At 39.0% G+C, this 5,536-nt stretch overlaps 5 non-coding genes across 5 annotated transcripts; 3 read left to right on the top strand and 2 right to left on the bottom strand.

Moving 5' to 3' along the window:
- The first annotated feature begins 831 nt into the window (after positions 1 to 831).
- On the top strand, positions 832 to 922 carry trnar-ucu (transfer RNA arginine (anticodon UCU)). The gene is given in 2 exon segments: positions 832 to 868; positions 887 to 922. It is a non-coding gene; the product is annotated as a tRNA-Arg (tRNA).
- A 1,022-nt stretch (positions 923 to 1,944) lies between these two features.
- Positions 1,945 to 2,035, top strand: trnar-ucu (transfer RNA arginine (anticodon UCU)). The gene is given in 2 exon segments: positions 1,945 to 1,981; positions 2,000 to 2,035. It is a non-coding gene; the product is annotated as a tRNA-Arg (tRNA).
- Positions 2,036 to 2,137: 102 nt separating this feature from the next.
- Positions 2,138 to 2,211, bottom strand: trnat-ugu (transfer RNA threonine (anticodon UGU)). Its single transcript has one exon. It is a non-coding gene; the product is annotated as a tRNA-Thr (tRNA).
- Positions 2,212 to 3,076: 865 nt separating this feature from the next.
- On the top strand, positions 3,077 to 3,167 carry trnar-ucu (transfer RNA arginine (anticodon UCU)). The gene is given in 2 exon segments: positions 3,077 to 3,113; positions 3,132 to 3,167. It is a non-coding gene; the product is annotated as a tRNA-Arg (tRNA).
- Positions 3,168 to 3,267: 100 nt separating this feature from the next.
- Positions 3,268 to 3,341, bottom strand: trnat-ugu (transfer RNA threonine (anticodon UGU)). Its single transcript has one exon. It is a non-coding gene; the product is annotated as a tRNA-Thr (tRNA).
- Positions 3,342 to 5,536: the final 2,195 nt, after the last annotated feature.

Below are 5,536 nucleotides of genomic sequence, written 5' to 3'. Positions count from 1 at the left end.
ACTTGCCAGCTGCTCGATGTCTCCTCTTGGCGCTCCAGGTGGTGCACTTGTTTTGTGTGTTGTACTTATACGGCAGGATGCTGCAGTTGTGAGTTGGAGGCTCCCCGGGAGCTGCTTTTTCAAAACTTGTAATCTGGATACAAATGATCTGGATTTGTAATCCTATATTTTGTGATCGAGATTACTTTTTAAAATGCTGGACTTTTTAATCGCAATTATTCGTAATATGGATGATCCAGCAGTGATATTTTCTGAACAAATGGATCAAAATGATCCAGATTACAAGTTTTGAAAAACCGGCTCCTGGTGCATATCTCTTTTGTGTCTCCCTCTGGTCCTGTCATTCTGATTGATTTATCTTCAATGACAACATTAATCATGTGAAACGTAGGAGATAAGAAGACTTTTTTGTAATGGTATGGCTAATAGATGGATGGATAGAGAGAAGGAGAGATTAAAAAATAATATTTATTTTTAGATATCAAAATATAGAGACAAAAAAGATATATATATTTATAATTATAAATCAAAAGTTAGATAGAGATGAATAAAATAAATAATATTGACATTTATAAATCAAAAGATAGATAGATAGATTGATTGATTGAATGAATGAAACCAGAAAGGGCTGGGTGATGGAAGAGTGAAAAATGTTTTTTTTAATGTGATTGCTGCATTGAGGACGAGGTGGCCGAGTGGTAAAGGCGATGTCTTGCACTGTGCTCTGCACGCGCAGGTTTGAATCCCATCCCCGTTGTTTTTTGGCATGTTTTCCTCCGTGGCTTTGGCTCCGTCTACCTCAACTTTGCCATGCCGGACATAACGGTGCAGGGCTCTGTGGCGCATTGGATAGCGTGTTGGACTTCTAGGCTTTTTGTGTGGTGTGATTCAAAGGTTGCGGGTTCGAGTCTCGCCAGAGTCGTGAATGTTTATGTGTGTTTTTTTGGATTAATTCGTTGTGTTTTTTTTTTTTCGAAGAAGACGCTGGTATGCATTTTACTTTGGGAGAAGAAGTAAAAGTGACACTGCTGAGATTCGAACCCAGAATCTCATGTTTACAAGACCGGTGCTTTAACCAACTAAACCACCATGCCCCACACTTGCCAGCTGCTCGATGTCTCCTCTTGGCGCTCCAGGTGGTGCACTTGTTTTGTGTGTTGTACTTATACGGCAGGATGCTGCAGTTGTGAGTTGGAGGCTCCCCGGGAGCTGCTTTTTCAAAACTTGTAATCTGGAAACAAATGATTTGGATTTGTAATCCTATATTTTGTGATCGAGATTACTTTTTAAAATGCTGGACTTTTTAATCGCAATTATTCGTAATATGGATGATCCAGCAGTGATATTTTCTGAACAAATGGATCAAAATGATCCAGATTACAAGTTTTGAAAAACCGGCTCCTGGTGCATATCTCTTTTGTGTCTCCCTCTGGTCCTGTCATTCTGATTGATTTATCTTCAATGACAACATTAATCATGTGAAACGGAGGAAATAAGAAGACTTTTTTGTAATGGTATGGCTAATAGATGGATGGATAGAGAGAAGGAGAGATTAAAAAATAATATTTATTTTTAGAAATCAAAATATAGAGACAAAAAAAGATATATATTTATAATTATAATTCAAAAGTTAGATAGAGATGAATAAAATAAATAATATTGACATTTATAAATCAAAAGATAGATAGATAGATAGATAGATAGATAGATAGATAGATTGAATGAATGAAACCAGAAAGGGCTGGGTGATGGAAGAGTGAAATATGTTTTTTTAAATGTGATTGCTGCATGGAGGACGAGGTGGCCGAGTGGTAAAGGCGATGTCTTGCACTGTGCTCTGCACGCGCAGGTTTGAATCCCATCCCCGTCGTTTTTTGGCACGTTTTCCTCCGTGGCTTTGGCTCCGTCTACCTCAACTTTGCCGTGCCAGTCATAACGATGCAGGGCTCTGTGGCGCAATGGATAGCGTGTTGGACTTCTAGGCTGGTTGTGTGGTGTAATTCAAAGGTTGCGGGTTCGAGTCCCGCCAGAGTCGTGAATGTTTATGTGTGTTTTTTTGGATTAATTCGTTGTGTTTTTTTTTTTTTTTTCGAAGAAGACGATGGTATGCATTTATCTTTGGGAGAAGAAGTAAAAGTGACACTGCTGGGATTCAAACCCAGGATCTCCCGTTTACAAGACAGGTGCTTTAACCAACTAAACCACAATGCCCCACACTTGCCAGCTGCTCGATGTCTCCTCCCGGCGCTCCAGGTGGTGCACTTGTTTTGTGTGTGGTACTTATACGGCAGGATGCTGCAGTTGTGAGTTGGAGGCTCCCCGGGAGCTGCTTTTTCAAAACTTGTAATCTGGATACAAATGATCTGGATTTGTAATCCTATATTTTGTGATCGAGATTACTTTTTAAAATGCTGGACTTTTTAATCGCAATTATTCGTAATATGGATAATCCAGCAGTGACATTTTCTGAACAAATGGATCAAAATGATCCAGATTACAAGTTTTGAAAAACCGGCTCCTGGTGCATATCTCTTTTGTGTCTCCCTCTGGTCCTGTCATTCTGATTGATTTATCTTCAATGACAACATTAATCATGTGAACCGGAGGAGATAAGAAGACTTTTTTGTAATGGTATGGCTAATAGATGGATGGATAGAGAGAAGGAGAGATTAAAAAATAATATTTATTTTTAGATATCAAAATATAGAGACAAAAAAAGATATATATATATATATATATTTATAATTATAAATCAAAAGTTAGATAGAGATGAATAAAATAAATAATATTGACATTTATAAATCAAAAGATAGATAGATAGATAGATAGATAGATAGATAGATTGATTGAATGAATGAATGAAACCAGAAAGGGCTGGGTGATGGAAGAGTGAAATATGTTTTTTTAATGTGATTGCTGCATGGAGGACGAGGTGGCCGAGTGGTAAAGGCGATGTCTTGCACTGTGCTCTGCACGCGCAGGATTGAATCCCATCCCCGTCGTTTTTTGGCACGTTTTCCTCCGTGGCTTTGGCTCCGTCTACCTCAACTTTGCCGTGCCAGACATAACGGTGCAGGGCTCTGTGGCGCAATGGATAGCATGTTGGATTTCTAGGCTGGTTGTGTGGTGTGATTCAAAGGTTGCGGGTTCGAGTCCCGCCAGAGTCGTGAATGTTTATGTGTGTTTTTTTGGATTAATTCGTTGTGTTTTTTTTTTTTTTCGAAGAAGACGCTGGTATGCATTTATCTTTGGGAGAAGAAGTAAAAGTGACACTGCTGGGATTCGAACCCAGGATCTCCTGTTTACAAGACAGGTGCTTTAACCAACTAAACCACAATGCCCCACACTTGCCAGCTGCTCGATGTCTCCTCCCGGCGCTCCAGGTGGTGCACTTGTTTTGTGTGTGGTACTTATACGGCAGGATGCTACAGTTGTGAGTTGGAGGCTCCCCGGGAGCTGCTTTTTCAAAACTTGTAATGTGGATACAAATGATCTGGATTTGTAATCCTATATTTTGTGATCGAGATTACTTTTTAAAATGCTGGACTTTTTAATCGCAATTATTCGTAATATGGATAATCCAGCAGTGACATTTTCTGAACAAATGGATCAAAATGATCCAGATTACAAGTTTTGAAAAACCGGCTCCTGGTGCATATCTCTTTTGTGTCTCCCTCTGGTCCTGTCATTCTGATTGATTTATCTTCAATGACAACATTAATCATGTGAACCGGAGGAGATAAGAAGACTTTTTTGTAATGGTATGGCTTATAGATGGATGGATAGAGAGAAGGAGAGATTAAAAAATAATATTTATTTTTAGATATCAAAATATAGAGACAAAAAAAGATATATATATTTATAATTAAAATTCAAAAGTTAGATAGAGATGAATAAAATAAATAATATTGACATTTATAAATCAAAAGATAGATAGATAGATAGATAGATAGATAGATAGATTGAATGAATGAAACCAGAAAGGGTTGGGTGATGGAAGAGTGAAATATGTTTTTTAAATGTGATTGCTGCATGGAGGACGAGGTGGCCGAGTGGTAAAGGCGATGTCTTGCACTGTGCTCTGCACGCGCAGGTTTGAATCCCATCCCCGTCTTTTTTTGGCACGTTTTCCTCCGTGGCTTTGCCTCCGTCTACCTCAACTTTGCCGTGCCGGTCATAACGGTGCAGGGCTCTGTGGTGCAATGGATAGCGTGTTGGCCTTTTAGGCTGGTTGTGTGGTGTGATTCAAAGGTTGCGGGTTCGAGTCCCGCCATAGTCGTGAATGTTTATGTGTGTCTTTTTGGATTAATTCGTTGTGTTTTTTTTTTTTTTCGAAGAAGACGACGGTATGCATTTATCTTTGGGAGAAGAAGTAAAAGTGACACTGCTGGGATTTGAACCCAGAATCTCCTACAAGACAGGTGCTTTAACCAACTAAACCACAATGCACCACACTTGCCAGCTGCTCGATGTCTCCTCCCGACGCTCCAGGTGGTGCACTTCTTTTGTGTGTGGTACTTATACGGCAGGATGCTGCAGTTGTGAGTTGGAGGCTCCCCGGGAGCTGCTTTTTCAAAACTTGTAATCTGGATACAAATGATCTGGATTTGTAATCCTATATTTTGTGATCGAAATTACTTTTTAAAATGCTGGACTTTTTAATCGCAATTATTCGTAATATGGATAATCCAGCAGTGACATTTTCTGAACAAATGGATCAAAATGATCCAGATTACAAGTTTTGAAAAACAGGCTCCTGTTGCATATCTCTTTTGTGTCTCCCTCTGGTCCTGTCATTCTGATTGATTTATCTTCAATGACAACATTAATCATGTGAAACGGAGGAGATAAGAAGACTTTTTTGTAATGGTATGGCTAATAGATGGATGGATAGAGAGAAGGAGAGATTTAAAAATAATATTTATTTTTAGATATCAAAATATAGAGAGAAAAAAAGATATATATATTTATAATTATAAATCAAAAGTTAGATAGAGATGAATAAAATAAATAATATTGACATTTATAAATCAAAAGATAGATAGATAGATAGATAGATAGATAGATAGATAGATAGATAGATTGAATGAATGAAACCAGAAAGGGCTGGGTGATGGAAGAGTGAAATATGTTTTTTTTTAATGTGATTGCTGCATGGAGGACGAGGTGGCCGAGTGGTAAAGGCGATGTCTTGCACTGTGCTCTGCACGCGCAGGTTTGAATCCCATCCCCGTCTTTTTTTGGCACGTTTTCCTCCGTGGCTTTGGCTCCGTCTACCTCAACTTTGCCGTGCCGGTCATAACGGTGCAGGGCTCTGTGGCGCAATGGATAGCCTGTTGGACTTCTAGGCTGGTTGTGTGGTGTGATTTAAAGGTTGTGGGTTCGAGTCTCGCCAGAGTTGTGAATGCTTATGTGTGTTTTTTTGGATTAATTAGTTGTGGGTTTTTTTTCGAAGAAGACAACGGTATGTATTTACCTTTGGGAGAAGAAAAAAGAGGCACATGTGAAACGGAGGAGATAAGAAGACTTTTTTGTA

This window comes from Acipenser ruthenus, chromosome 24, assembly GCF_902713425.1.
Source record: "Acipenser ruthenus chromosome 24, fAciRut3.2 maternal haplotype, whole genome shotgun sequence".
NCBI classification, from domain to species: Eukaryota; Metazoa; Chordata; class Actinopteri; order Acipenseriformes; family Acipenseridae; genus Acipenser; species Acipenser ruthenus.
This window is presented reverse-complemented; position numbering and strand designations above follow the sequence as displayed.